Source organism: Castor canadensis, chromosome X (assembly GCF_047511655.1).
Source record: "Castor canadensis chromosome X, mCasCan1.hap1v2, whole genome shotgun sequence".
Taxonomy (NCBI): domain Eukaryota; kingdom Metazoa; phylum Chordata; class Mammalia; order Rodentia; family Castoridae; genus Castor; species Castor canadensis.
In genome coordinates this window covers 143,930,486-143,947,281 of record NC_133405.1, presented here as the reverse complement: position 1 = coordinate 143,947,281, position 16,796 = coordinate 143,930,486, and the positions used below count along the sequence as shown (strand labels likewise).

Below are 16,796 nucleotides of genomic sequence, written 5' to 3'. Positions count from 1 at the left end.
TTTACCTGAATAATATTGTAATTCATTTAGACTAATTACTTTGCATTTTAAAAGCAATAACAATATAAATGAGAGTTTTAATTGTTAATATGTCAACAAGTAATACAATTATAGCATGAACCAATAGCTTTTATGTCCTTAAGTAGTTACTACATTCAATAAAGTAGTTAATATAATTTAGACATCACAATATCTTCATCTTTAAATAACTGAGATCTTTATTTTAAAAATGCAAGTGTATTTCTAGTCACAGTAAACTAACTAAATGAACAATATTGTCTGGTTTTATGTTTTGCACAAAAGAGACTCTCATATTGATAATGTCTTATGAAGATATTAACATAGAATAAAAGCATAAGTATTGAGGACTGAAATCCTATTAACCTCAGATAAACACTAAGGGTGCATAGAAGTTGTACTTCAACTAGATATCCAAGTAGAGAAAAGGACAGTGGATAAGAAACCCCAGCTGCCTTTCCTTCATATTCTGCCTCTTATTACTAAGTGAATTTAACCCATCACCAATTATCTCTTCAAAGCTAACACTTGGAAAGTGGGGAAAGGTAGTGTATAGATCAGTGCTTTTCTATTGGGAAATTTTTGCACTACCATGGGACATTTTGCAATAACAAAAGACTTTTTTGCTGTCACAACACGAGGAAGGTGTTCAGGGTTGGTGAACCTGGCATTTAATGGAACCATATTACTAATTGTGATGGATGTTCTATCATGCATGAAATAGCCACACAAAACAAAAAATTTTCCACAAAAAAATGGCAGTAATGTTAAAACTGAGAGACTTTGGCATAGTTGGCTTTATGGTTTGTTTATCTATGATTTCAGGATGAACTCCTTAGATTTAATTTTGTAGCCCAAACTTCAAGGTTCAATGAAGGGCTACTCTATCAATTATGAATTATATTTATTTCAAAGAAAAGTCTGATGATTACTACTAGCTGTAAAGTGGAACATTTCTATCAGAACATGTCTATAAACTAATTGGTTAATTCCCCTTTGAAGTTATTATGTTAACATTAATTCTTCCATTTTTTAAATTCTATCAGAGATAGAACTCTGTTATATATCCAATGCTTATGACATTTATTTAGACAGTCTTATTGTGTTAAGTATATTTTATAAACTTGCTACTAGATTGTAATAAAATGACAATGCATAATGCATATGTATCCACTAAAAATGACACATAAAGTATTAAAGTGGATGCACTTTACACACATATATACAAAACCCACTTACATTGTTATTTTATAGACCAGCAATTTAACACTGTAATTTGAAAAATATGTATTTTGTATTGATTAAGGATATATAAAACTTTCATTAGACTTTTTATACTAATATAATAATCATATAAATGTATATAATATATACTTATATAACCTCATCTCTCTCTGTTCTCAAAATACATGGATTTGTATTCTTTAAAAGAAGTACAGTTTTATTAAAGTTATATTCGTATTTCATGTTTCCATTTAGATACCTTGCAGAATTTCAAGTTGGAAGTATGATCTGTCACTATTTCCTTTATTGAAATCCTAAATTTTTAAATCTTGTTAAGCCCATCAGGAAAAGGTCAAAAATTCTCACTTATTTCTGAGGCAATATTTATAATAAAGCATTAATTCCCTAACTCAAAAAAACCCCCAAATATAGGATGTGAAATAGCTCATGATGGGAATTTAATGTACAAACCATCACATATGTTACTACATTTGTTCATTTTCAGCATTTTCCAAAGTTGTAGCTCCTTTGAATGAGAGTTACTAATTTATTAATCTCTGGTAAAGCACAGCCATTTACTTGAACAAATGAAGGAGTCAGCCTCGCTCATTTTCATGGGTGAATGACTGAAGAAATTTCATACACACTTCAATGCTCCTCAATTCAGAATCCATACTTACAAAAACAAATTGACAGTCTTAAAAATAAGAAACCAATCAATTATGTACATTAAATTATTTACAAAAAAGCAGATTATTCATGTGAAGAAAAATGTTGTGAAGAAAATAGTGCTCAGTAGAGAAGCAAATAAATACTATACCAAAATTCAGTATTTTTATTGCAATGACAGTTGCTAATTACACCTTGAAACAGAAATCATACAACATCCTTAGTTATAATCAGAGAGGAATTTTAAACATCTTTTCAGAATATTAAAGTTTTCTGGCATATGAAGCTACATTCACAGGATTTCATATTGTATTTCTATGATAAATAAGTGTTACCTAGAAAACTCTTAATTAAGGGGAGTGTTTAATAAAACTGAAGTATAAGTGAGACTTACTAGATCTGTTGTTACATGACCTAAATAAATGCTTATTTTTATTTGGAGTTCTTATGGGGGAAAATGCTAACAAATTTAATAACCACTCCTCATATGAATTTCTTCTTGCTAAAATATTCTTCTGGAAGTAAAATTAATATTTATTTCAACTTTGGTGTGAGGCTGCAAGTCTATGATTTGGTGATTTTCCAGGCTCTGAGTTGGTAGTTGGTAAGTCTTCAGAAAGGTCTGCATCAGGAAGTTTAGGAGAAAATATGTTTGATTGACTGCAAGTTCTGCATCTCACGTCAATCCAAGTAGTTTCTCTTGAAACTGCATGTTTAACTTGTAAAGAATATTTTGACTTACAGAAGGATCTATAGAAGAATAACTAGGAAACAAATGTAGTATTTAGATTAATGCAATGGCATGCCCTGCAGTTACATTGATCTCTCTGTTGGCAACATAAAATAAAATTTAAAGCTAAATTGAAAGGCAAGTCATTAATATATATATGTTAATATTATATATATGATGTTATATATTATATATAACATTATACATAATATATAAGTTATATATATAAAACATAATAATATATAAGTTATATATATAACGTATATAACATTATGTATATAATTTCATAATCATAAAGGAAAACAGTTGAAATACTGCGATTAGGTTGTTTTGTCTTAAGAATGTAGCCAACATGAAATTAAGAGTGCACTTTCTTGTGGTGCACACCTGTATCTGTTGACATGTGAAGTTCTCCATTTGATGTAAAATTGATTTGTCAGAACTGTGGTCCATTTGAGTAGTAAAATATTCTTCATACAAATAGTTAAATTAAAACAGTTGAATATGCAAAGAAAAGTGTGTTTTTTCTTGCCCATGGATAAGAATTGCATTTGGAAAAGTTAAGGGAGTATATTTTTGAGAGAACTTTTTTCATTACAGGTAGTAAAAAACCTTTAAAACAAAACAACTCGTATGTTGAGTAACAGTGTGAACACCCCTGTCAATTTTTATTATGGGAAAATTTAAAGCTAGAAACATTATAATTTCTAATATAGGCAGGTTTTCTTTAAGCAAAGTATTTTTTCCTGCCAAAATACCTTGACAATTTCTGTCCAACTTTTCCCTTAGATGTTACACATCTTTTAAAATTCACACTCACTATTTCTTAAAACTATGGACTTCATCAACTTTTGTGAAGTAGAACAAAGAAATGTTTTGCAATTTCTTTAAGTGGGGCAGAGAGAGAGTCAAGGGGAAGAGAAGATGGAGGTGACCTAATCAATGTACTCCATAGGCCTGTGGGGAATTATTAAAATGAATGCCCCCTGTACAACAAATATGTCCTAATTTTTAACAGTCTAAACACATGCTTTCCTTTTCCTTTTTGAAGCTTACAAGGCAGATTATTAAAATCTGAGCGACCAACTATAAAGCAGCTTGTAGTGTGCAGATTAAATTTCCAATATTATAGAAGTAAGCTCTTTACATTAGTAATATATAAGGGATGCTGCAGGGTTACCAACAGTAGTTATCAAATTTGTGTGTATCTGTGTGTGTGCACATGCATGCACATCTTTGTGCCTGTCTCTGTGTGCATGAACATCTGTGTGTGTGTGCATGTCTATCTTTCTCCCTGTGTGTCTTAGTGTGTATGTGTGCATGTCTGTCCATCTCCATGTGTGTGTGCATGTTTGTCTCTCTTGGTTAGTGTGTGTGTGTCTGTCTTTACATGTGTGTGCCTCTCTCTACGTATGTATGCATCTGTCTCTGTACCTGTAAATATGTGTGTTCACATCTGTCTGTCTGCCTCTGTCCCTCTCTATTCTCTCTCTTTCTGCTCTCTGCTTCCCTTTCTTAGAGAGTGTCTTATTGATTATTTCCTAATCATTAAGAATATCCCAACTGTGTGTACCATGGGAAAGTGATTGTGAAGTCATAGTATTTTCCTACAATTTCTCAAAGATCAGGTTAAATACAACATTTTTGGTATATAAAGTAGGATTTATTAGAGAGAAAGGAAAGGCTACCACTAGAGAAGTGTTGCGGAGCCCGGAAGTCAGTAGCTCCAGCATTTTTTAATTGTATTGTTTATAGGGCTTTGTTTCCATTCCACTTACCATAAAAATTTCTTCCATTGGGGATTTCTCATTAAATAATTGCTTTTCTTCTTGTGTGACCAGTACAGTTTCTTCTTGTATTCTCTAGTCAGATACCTGGATGTTTGTCTCAATCACTGATATTTTAAGTGCTATTTGAGCTGCAAACATCAGAAGTGAAATTTATAATTCCTTAATGTGGATTGAAAATGCATTCCTGCAATAAGTAAAAGTACATACTGTGATACATTGTGAGTAACGTTCTGAGCTGTCCCAGTGTCTATGGCACTCATAGCATTTCTTGAGTGGTAATTTCCTACTTTGTCTTGATTATCAGGCAGTTCTTATGTATCATAGGCAATTTGAATATGAGTTCCAGTGCCATGACTTCCTCCTGCTTCTGATTCTTTCTTCCACCCCAAGTGCTCTGTTTCTTAGGCTACTAGAGCTACTAAAATGTCTTGTCATGTCTTTTTATGGGTGTAAGCAGTGGAAAACTCTTTAAACATATAAGCAAACAAACTAATAAATCAGTGATCTGAGGTTTGACTCTGGTGTCATCTGATCATATGTTTAAATGCCATTACTAACATTTTTATTAGCATTTGCAATATTTTAAATTAACATTTGTAATACTTTGTGAAAATATGTCGTGATGTATGTCAATGTTCATGTCCTTTATTTAATATAATTATACAAATATCAGGTTGAAAATAGGACCCCTAAAAGAACTGTTTTAATTTGAAAGTCTGTTGAGTGTTTTGTTGCTCAAGTGTTTAATTTTCCCCTATTGTCATATACCTTAGTTGAAATTTATGAATTTGCTTGATTTCCGACAAGATATGCAAGATGTTTTTCAATACCCAGTCTATAAACTACATGTGGACGTATTGACACTTTGAAGACCTAATTTATTCTTTTTAGGAGTTTACTACTATATTACAATACCTACAAGACAACAAACAATGTACACTTTATATAATTTTAAATGAAATCTTACAAATATATGGTATTATTTCTAATATTTCAAAAGAAAACATTTTATACTAATATATTTTGTTGTTTCTTCAAAATTTCTAAATTCTGATATATTAAAAATAAATATTAAATTTTTGAGTGATAATGACCTATTTTAACATAATTTGATGCTTATTAATTTGTGTTGTTTCTAGAATCAATGATTCCTGAAATAATTAGATACAGCTTATCAGAAAAATTTGAAAAATATATGCTTGTGAAGAAAACATATGGTAAGTGAATTATATGTGTGTTAGAAATTTTTAATGTATTTCACAAATTAACAGTTACAGGATGATACTAGAGACCCTGGTGATTAGTGACAGTTCTGTCTGTTGTCCCAGAAATTTCTACTTTGATATTAACTAGGGTCATGATATCAGTTCTGATCCAAGGACTATAGGCAAACAGGGTGAGCGTGAACTCTAGGCAAAAAGCCTCATTCTTTCTTCTACTGTGACAGCAACTAAGGAAGGCACATGCTGCAGACGGTAGAACCTCACTCAGCCTGATACAGGAGCCCGTGCTGCCAACAGTAGAGCTAAACATGCCACCAAAGAATTCTTTGTTGTGCTTTTACCCAGGTGAACTTATCCTATCCTCATTTTTACAACTTGTGGAGCAACCACTTTTTTCCCTTCAGACTTCTGAGGTGCTTTGCTGATTTATAAGACTACAAATCTTCAGTTGTCAAGACATAGTAAATATGGAAGACTATGTATAAACATTTCTTTGCCTTTCTCTCCAGCCTCATGTTCCTCGAACTTCTCCATTTTTCACTTTTTTCCAACAAAAATCTATTGTTATAACTATTATCATTCCTCAGATACAACTAGACTTTTCCTCAGTTGGGTTTTTACCTCCATAATTGACTTTTCCTGGAAAATGCTCAACACTTTGAAGTCTAGATTTCACTGAATCTTTACTTCTCATCTATGTTTTCAAGCAGCAACACTAGACAACATGAGTTGCTTGATGAAATTGAACATAATAAGTGTGACAACAAGTATTAAACTCACTCTGGGATATATGTCACAATCCTCCATTTCCAGATACCATTCTTTCCATTTCATATCCTCCCTGTTATCTGTCCTTCACAGATTTTCTCACAAGATGAAACTAACTGCACCTAAAGTTCCTGCACATGGTTACAGTTTGTTCATCTGTTTTCTTCACTATAACACCTTTCCACAGAGTGGGGAATCACAATGGGAGGCTTCCTAGAATTAGTGTTGAGAACAGTGTAGATTTGACCCAGGCGTTTACCTGAACATTATATTCATTCTGAATTCTTGACCATTCTCACTCTTACAGTTAGCAAACCGTTCTCGTCAGCGTTCGCTTTCTCTCTCTTTCTTGGACATCCACTCTTGTTTTATTTTTTGTCTCATTAGTCTAAATATCTGACTTGCTTTTCTGGAGCTCTGAATAATGCAGAATATTCTCCTGAGCTTACTAATTATGTTTTTCACTATGCACCTATATACTCTAGCATATTAAATGTTTATACACTTACATTTTTCTGGGCTAATCTTTTCTGCTGATTTTGTTTTTCTTTTTTGGTGGAACTTGGGTTTTGAAATTGGGCTTCCCGTTTGTTAGCAGATTCTCTACTGCTTGAGCCAAACATCCAGCCTTTTAAATCTCTGATTATTATGGAGATAGGGTCTTGAATTTTGCTCTGGCTCAACATCTTTGGTATGAGAGGTATGCACCATCATGTCCAGGTTTTTTCCTTTGAGATGGGGTCCTCCAAGCATTTTTTTGACCAGACTAGTCTGGAACTGTGGTACTCCAAATCTCAGCCTCCATGTAGCTTACGAGGCCTGGCTGTCACCACCATGTGCCCAGGTATTGGTTGAGATGTGGGTCTCATGGACTTTTTCTGGGCTGGACTTAAATTTCCATTCTCTTGAGCTCAAACTCCCAAATAACTAGGCTTCCCCCAAATTTTTAAACAGTATTTGTAATCCTTCTTTATCAGATCTAACCTGAAATATCCTATTGTATTAGAAAATTTCTCCAAATTCTATCTTGGTTAATTACAGTAGTCAAATACCTACTCATACTTTACCTTCTTAACACTTTGCATTCTTAGTAAATTTGAAAATACATTAATGGGTATATTTTGTAGGGAGTTCCTGTAGCTGTCATTAAGCTATTAGGTACATAATGATAAGTGTCATGTTTCCTGATTACCATCACATCTGTAGTCATAACAAACACTGATTAGCATACATAAAAGCATGTGATGAATTACTGCATTTCCTTATATTCAAACACTATGAAAGTGATGTATTCATGACAATAATATACAGCATCACTGTCAATTTGTATAGTTATCCTAAAATTAGCTAATTTTGCTCATTTTTTGTATCTTAATTATACAAAGAATTTTATTATATTTCATATATATACATATATAAAAATAAATGTATATATATAATAATAATAATAAATAATAAATAATAAATAAAATAAATAAATGTATATAAATATAAATGTATATATATAAATGTATATATAAATGTATATATATATCTCAACATATGAATATACGTTACTCACATTCACCACATCTGTTACTTTTTGTTTCTCCTGCTTTTCCCCTTCCCCTTCCAGATCGTTTTAACTTGTATATCATTCTTTTGTTTTGTCCAGATTTAATGATACTCACCTTTGTGAAACTGGCTTATTTCACTTAATGTGGTGATCTGTGGTTCCATCCCACACAGAAAACAGATTCACAGAACAGATCCAGAAATTAGCCCAAGTAGTTACAGCCATCTGATTCTTGACAAAGGGGCCAAAAATATACTTGAAAACTGCCAACCTCTTTAACAAGTGTTACTGGGAAAATTGGATATCCCTATGTAGAACATTGAAACTTGGGCCCTATCTCTCACCCTGTAAAAAAATCAATTCAAAATGTACAAAGATTTTAAAGTCTTTAAAATAAAGTCTAACTTTAAAGTAAGACTTGAAACTGAAACAAATTACCCGAGGAATGCATAGGAGAATCACTTCAAGGTCTAGGCATAGGCAAAGAGTTTCTGAACAGGACTCTAGTAGCTCAGGAAATAAGAGCAAGTATTTATAAATGGGATAACATTAAAATAAAAGCTTCTGTATAGCACAGGAAGCAATCACTAGAATAAGAGACAGCCTGCTGTTTTAAAGCCATATTTCATTTAAGATTTATTTATTAGTACATATCAATAGTACAAACATATATATTATTATATAATAAACCTGTATTTTGATAATACTCACCGCCAATTATTCTCTTACTCCTTCCCACTAGTTCCCTTTATCTTCCTAAACAGAACCATTTCTACTTTCATTGTTTTTAGTTCCACCCATTTTCCTACAAATAACATGATTTAGTAGTCTTTATGGTTGAAAATATTGTGTATATATGTACCTCATTTTCTTTATCCATTCATCTGTTTAAAAGCACCTAGGTTGATTCCATAGCATGGCTATTGTGAATAATGCCATGATAAACATTGGTGTTCAAGTATCTCTAATGCATGCTGATTTGGAATCCTAAATGCACCAGGAGTGGTGTATTTAGGTTGTATGTTTGTTCTACTTTCAGTTTTCTGAGAAATCTCCATCTCCACTAATTTACACTCCCATCAACAGTGTATTAGGTTTCTTTTCCCCCTCTATCCATACCTTCATTTGTCATTGCTTGTTTTCTTAAAGAGTGGCATTCTGACTGGTGTGATTTGACTTTTTGGTTTGCATTTCCATAATGGCTAAAAATATTGAACATTTTCATGAATTTATTTGTTACTCATACTTCTTGATCTTTGTTCAGTTCATCTTCCCATTAATGATTGGATTACTTTTTCTTTCTCTGCTTAATTTTTTTACTTCTTTGCATATTCTGGATATTAATCTACTATCATATGGTTGGCTGGCAAAGAATTTCTCCCATTCTGTAGACTATCTCTTTACTCCAGTAATTGTTTCTTTTTCCTGTGCACAATGTTTTTGATTTGAGGTAATCTAATTTGTCAGTTGTTGCTATCGTTTCCTGAACTACCAGTGTCCTATTCAGGAAGTCATTCCCTATGCCTGTATCTTGAAGTATTTTTCCTTAGGTTTTCAAAACACATTTCCACTCTCTATTTTTCACTTTTCAAGATGAATTGTGATGGGGAACAGAGTATTGGTGGAGGCAGAGGTGGAAGGACTGTGGGGACCTCTAAAAGAAACTCAAATACAAGTCTCAGGAGCCCTAGAGATAGCTGAGATAAGATGTAAGACCTGATGCAGTCCAGTAAGGGGAAATTGTAAGAATTAGGAACTACAAGAGCTGTTTCAGTCAGGGAGATGAGAGAAGGTACAAAACACAGTGACTGTCCTTGCCATTTCCAACATTAGATGGGAAAAAGAGATTCCAGAATTTCTACAAGCTCAGAAAAGCAGAACCCCACTAATGTCAGAAAGACCTATGATGATGAAACAGCATCCTGATTAATATCAATAGTGAAAACTCTGAGCAGAGAGCAGACTCTGGAGGTGTGATTGATATTAAACTAGAACTGGATGATGTTATTGATAAAGACCTCAATCTTGTGCAAGAGAATCCCCTGTGTCAGAAAAAAACTACAGTGATACTTCACACATGGCTTTTCTGGTACTTCTATTGAAACATATAAACTACCTGCAGGTAGACACGTAACAACAGCAAACAGTATTTATGCTGACAACACAGGAGATCCAGGTGTGTGAAACAGGATGTGCTTGCAACCTAGAGTGCCTAATATCTTAGAAGAGTCTTATAGTTCCTCCTTTTGAATGGAAATGATAAAAATGAGCAATGAGGGGAAAAGATCTTAGAAGACCAAGTTCCCTGTTGTAAGTCCAGGTGCCAAACTTAAAGAAATGTCAATCATGAGGGAGACCAGGAGGTAGATGGTGATTATGGCTTTGCTACAGGAAACCTGTCCAACAAGTGTCAGCGCCAGCAAATCCTGAAAGGAGACCTTCTCTTCCACCTTCTGAACAAGCTAACCTGGATCTAATTTTGAAAGCAATCTCTGAATCTCAAGAACCTGAGATACAACAAAGTAACTCTTCTTTAGTTCCACAGATACAGAAAATTCTAGTTCCCTCCAGACCTCAAAGAATTACTAGAAGTGATTCAGGAGCAAAACAAGACCCCCATATAACTCTCCCCTCCCCCCACAATTGAAGAAGAGGGAGTAAAAGAAGATAGTATGGAAAAAAAAAAGAAACTTAACTGATACAATTATTACCAAGACTGCGAATGGACCCAGTAATAGCAGAAACACTGACAATTAATTAAACCATGTTGAATGAACTGAGTGCTGGCACAGAAAACAGAAAAGCATTGGGAGCACTGCCGTACTGGCTTCCTTGTAAAAATGGAGGCAAGTGTACATACCATCATTCCATCACACCTTGCCAAATCTTCCCAATGTCAAATTTGCTACAAAAAATTTGCTCATCCAAATTTTAAATATGATTCTAAGTGTGCTAAAAAAGACTGTGCCTTCACTTGTAGAAGAATTCCAGTACTGCTTCCAAAACCAGTGCCTAACAGAACCATCACCGTCAACTCTGTATCACTTCCTAGCTTGTGAGAAAATGGAATATCCCTTAACGTGGGTTTAAGATTTATGTAGTTCTCTGTCTCTCTCTCTCTCTGTCTTTCTCTCTCTCAAGTCTATTGAATATCAAATTAAACTAACTTTTAAAAAAGGATTAATTGCAAAAGTTTTCTAAAAGATGAGCTTTTTCTTAACTTACTTTAAAATGGCATTATTGTTTTTTGTTTTGTTTTTTAGAGATAAGGTCTTATTGTTCAGTCCAGGCTGGCCTCAAGCTCACAGTCTTCCTGCCTCATTCTCACAAGTGCAAGATAATAGGATTGTGCCCCCATGCCAGGCTCATTATTAGTTATTATAATAATACTAAATGGCTCAGTTAAAATATGCTCAATTTCATTGATTAGATTTGATTTGATTTATTGAAACTTGCATAGTGTATGGCTGAATTTTATATATTTTAAATTGTTTTTCAGTTATCCAATTATAATGTACCCATGTATAAATTATCCACTGTCTCAACATATGTGAATTTTTTTACATGAGAAACTTTAGTTTAATATTTTGCATCTGTTAACTTTATGGAAACTAGACATTTTAGTATTATACTGTTTAGTTTCTTCTTTAATGAGTATTATTTATGTGAATTACAGGGTGGCCAGGAATGGGGCAGGTAATTGACATAGAATATGTAACCTCATACTTTTCCAATGATGTTAACAGTACCCTCCTCATTTAGACATGGGTTAACTATAGTTCTAAACAGGCATCTTAATGAGCGTTTGAACTCAAACATCTAAGGTCTCTCTATGATGTGCATGTTTCTGCATTGGACACAACTTAACATATAAATATATCTTTGAAATTTAGCCATTGGGTAGGAGAAATACAAAGATTAAGAATGATTGATTTTATTAAAACACCTTCCCCATTTTCATTAGGCACTATGATATTATAGTTAAAATTAGTAAACCTCTGTGACTCAAGCAAGTGGCATTGTTCTCTACCACACAGCAGATATGGACAAGAGAATGAGAACCAAGCCTTAATTTTGCCTCCTGCTTTCAGTTAATGCAAAGTAGGAGTTCATATTAAGAAATATAAGTAAATGCAAGTAAATCACAAGGGCACACTGTCCCTGAGTGTGGTAGAAAAGAGCAGGTGTCATTTTAACAAAGGGCAGTGAATCCTTTGTTTCTTATTTGACTTCTTGTATACAACTATTAAATTTATATCTTTTAAAGAAATCCTCATGTAAAATGCCTAGGAATAAATGTAATTTACCCTTTCATATACCTTTTTTTGGTACCGGGGATTTGAACTCAGGGCCCTCACTTTGAGCCACTTTACCAGCCCTATTTTTGTGAAGGGTTTTTCAAGATAGAGTCTCACAGAACTTTTAGCCCTGGCTAGGTTCAAACCTCCATCCTCCTGATGTGTGCCTCCTGAGTAGCTAGGATTACAGGCAGGAGACACTGGGACCTGGCTCATATGCCATTTTTAAGATAAGCTATTCCACTAATATCACTAATTTGGGTAGCATAGGACATCTGTTAAACACAGATGAATGTATACATATGTGCACATATAATTCAAAAATGTTCATATTATTAACAAATTGAGATATCTGGTTCTTTTTTAATTTTTAAATTTTACTTCTGAATTATCATACATTAATAATGAAGGGATTTCATTGTGATAATTCTATATGTGATACATTATAACGAAGAAAATCACTCTCTGGGATGCTTTATTAATTTTATGGTTCTCGTTTTATCTTTATCTTCCTGTTCTTCCAGCTGAATCTGATATTAGCTAAAAGTTGACAACTAGCACCTTAGGGAATTGGTTTCCTTTTCTTTGGTATATGTTATGCATTTTATTTCCCTTTCTTTCTTTTATTTTGTCATTTTTACATTTATTTTCATGTGTGTACAATGTTTGTGCCACCTCCTCCTCATACTTCCAGACAGAACCTGTTCCACCCTCTTCTCCTCTGACTTTGTTGAAGAGAAAACATGAGACAATGAGACATATCATTTTTGCTAGTTTGTGATAAAGATAGGTATATAGAGAGATTCCTACCATTGCTTCGGTGAATGTGTGTGCTGAAACTCACATTGCTTCATTTCTACCAGACCTCGAGAATTGGTTTTCAATGCTGTTACACATCAGAGTCACTTTAGAGCTAATAAATACATTAAGGCTGATATCCCGGCTCAGGACACTTAAGTTATCACTGGATGGGGCTTAATTATTTTAGTTTAAAAATTCTTCTGTGCTTTTAATATGCATACTCTTTTAAAATATTCTTTATAGAGTTGAGTTATCAAAGCACTCGAGTTTTTCTCAAAAAAGATATATTCTAAGTTATTTCTAATGGTGGTTCATACTAGGATTTGTAAAGGCATAAATTTCTGGTCCCCATGCATAGAGTTTTTGATTTACAAGGTTGATGGAGGCACCTGAAAGTTTGCATTTCTAACAAATACCCAGGTGATGCTGATGCTGTTGCCTTCTTGCCTCTCCATCCCCACCCTGTCCAAGTTGTGATTTGACATATGTTCTTTTCTAGGACAGGTAGGAATCTGAAAACACTGAATTCAACTCAGGGAAAGACGCACAGGTCAGTGCTGCCTGATCAACATGATCTGAACGAGAATATTTCTGTAGATGTGTTCATAGAAGAAGGGAAGTAATGGGTAACAGAATGCAAAAATGAACATCCACTAAGATTGTTTCCTCTCACTAGGCACAATGCTATAGTAGGATGTTTCACAGACTTATGCTTCTGTGAAGAGCAGCCAAAGTTGTCTATTTTCAAAATTCAAATTTTTCTGCACTCTGACTAGAATATATCTTAAGTCTCTGTCTATTAAATCCCAGTTATCTGTTGACTACAACATGGGGCAACAGGAACCTTTGTTCATTTTTTTCTTTTCCAGTAATGAAAAGTGGTACAACTACTTTGGAAGACACTTTAACATTTTCTTTAAAAATGAGACATACTCTTACAATATGACCCAGCCAGTGACATTAACCCAAAGGACTGGAAAATGTACATTCACAAGAATTTGCCTATGAATGCTTATGACAGACTTGTTCATAATTTCCCAAATTTAGGACAACCAATATTTCCACCTATAGTGAATGTATAAATACACAGTTCTGCATTCAGAAAACAGAGTATTATTCTGTGCTATAAATGTGATAAGAAAAAAAGACATAAAGAAACCCAGATGTGGAAAATTGCATGATTTCAAATACTTCACATTTGGGGAAAGGTAGCTATGGAGAAAGTAAAAGGAAATCAAGAGTCAATTGAAGAAAATCTTCCCTCAGAAATTCTGTGTGCTTTCCATTATGACATCTTTCTTCATATCATTTCTTAATTCTCCCACAGATATCTGAAAGAGCTCATTTACACCCTATTACACTTTGTCCTCTTTGAGAGGTGTTTCTGTCAGCTGTCATGATTATTTTACTTTGTTGAATATTTTACATTATAATTAATGAATGCACAAAATGTTCAAGGTAGTGTTCCATAAGCTCTTACAATATTGGTTCTTTTTTTTTCCTTGTTTGTACGTGGGCTGAACTCAGAACTTCACACTTGCAGGCATTCTACCACTTGAGCCACTCTACCAACCTTTTCTGCATTTTTTATTTTTTGGAATAAGGTCTCACTTTATACCTGGGAAAACATGAACCACAATCCTATTTGTGTTTTCCTAAATATCATGGGAGAACAGATGGGTGCCACTGTGCCCAGTCATTTGTTGAGATGGGATCTTGCAAACTTTTTTTGCCCAGGCAAGCTTCCAACCTCAATCCTCCTGTTCTTCATGTCCCAAGTAGCTATGATTGTATGTGTGAGCCACCATGCCCAGCAAAATATTGGCTTTTTATAACACTATCGTTATTCTCATTTTGGAAATAAGGGTTTTGTTGCACACAAAATGTCAAATGACTTAGTTAAAAATTATCCAAATATTAAGTGGAGTAGACATGATACAACTCAAGAATACTACACTGGTTAACTAATAGCAGGAAAGTGTTAAACCTCATTTAGCACTTACAGCAGCTCTGGCAAATGTAAGGTTATTGCTGTTATTCATCATTATTATTTTGTTATAACTTGATTATAAGTTGCTACGCATTGGGCTAAGAAATTCCTATGGCTGTATGATAAGATGTTCTGTATTTCATTTTATCCTTACAGTAATTCCCATTGACATGTGAACAATAACTGTCCTAAGCAACTTGCTTCAGTTATACAACTAGAAATAAGATGAACCTTGCTATTGATTGGACATGAAGGATTCCCACAAAAAGGCCCTGTGTTAAAGATTTAATCCCCAGCTGTTGGGTCCAGTCCTTGAGAGGTAATTGAACCATGTAGGCTCTACCTTTATCAATAGATTAATCTACTGTTGGGCTCACAATTTGATAGCATTATGGCAAGTGGTAAGAGGTGAGGCCTAGTTGAAGGAGGTGAGTCACTGAGGGTGTGACTTTAAAGACTGTTTGTGGTTCCAGGACCTAGCCCCATCCCCAATGTTCAGCCTTGCCCCAGGCCCACAGCAATGGAGCCAGCTGAGCATGGAGTGAAATGATGAGAGAAAATAAATCTGTTTTTTCTTGAAGTTATCCTCTCAGGTATTTGACAGCGATAAAAGTCTACACAAACCTTTGTCAAACCCATATTTAGAATCTTGACCTATTTCTTATTCATGTTATATCCTGTGCAGGACTTAATGCAATGTTTCATAAACAATGTTTCCTTAATATTTATTAAACTGAAATGAATTTACATGTTTGTTTTAAATTTCATTGTGTCACTTTATCTTTCCTTACAAGTCTGTTCCTTATTTAATTTCTCTTAGTTTGAAGTTCTGAAAACAAATGTAAGTTTATTAATATAACGATCTTAGAAATAATAAGAATGAGAGAGAAAAATTATTAATTTACAGTTGAAGCATAAATTTTCACCAAATATAAAAGAAATATTTGTGTGCTGTGTAGCTTCTGAAGGGCTCTGAGATTGTCTGTGCCTCTTGGTATTACCACCATGAATAATCTCTTCCACAAGGTCTGATCTGGATGTAGATACCTTCTTTTAATGACTGGAATATATCACAAGTAATGGAATATTGCTTTGAGAATGGTTTATAAAAAGACCATGGAGATTCAGTCTTGCAAATTCTCTACCACCTCTCTCTCAAGAAGCAGGTGACTACATGGAGAGTCATCCTGTGAGGATGAAGAACTGGAAAAGAACAAATATTGTTCACTAACAGACAGTGTGAAGTTCAAGCCCAACTTATGTTTTTGACAAAGCTATGTAAAGGAATCATATTAATCAGCCACTTACGCGGGTATGTCACAAGAGGATCCTCTGAAGCCTGCCATAAGTCAGTCATTTTAAAAAGATTAGGAATGGATTTTTATCTTAGTTAAGATGGGGGTGGGGACAACAGACTAACTCCAACCTCTTGACCTCAAATTGTGGTCCAGAGGAACACAACTGAGCTATGCTCATAAGCTATGACACAGTAAGATGGTTTATACAATTAACATTTATATTTTTCTTTATCATTTATAAAAAATTCATTTGGGGAGTCAGCATAAATTTCAAATAGGGATTTATACAGCAAGAATTTAAGAGCAAGAAAGTACTAATTTTAATGAATTTTGGGAAAGACATGATTTTTGTGTAAAAATACCATAACATTTGGAATAAAGGTGGTGGTTAATTGTGACCAAAAATGAAGGGACAGGCCAGACACTATAAAT

General features: G+C 33.9%; 1 pseudogene; it reads left to right on the top strand.

Moving 5' to 3' along the window:
* The first annotated feature begins 7,134 nt into the window (after positions 1–7,134).
* On the top strand, positions 7,135–11,036 carry LOC141419522 (zinc finger CCCH domain-containing protein 14-like; annotated as a pseudogene).
* Positions 11,037–16,796: the final 5,760 nt, after the last annotated feature.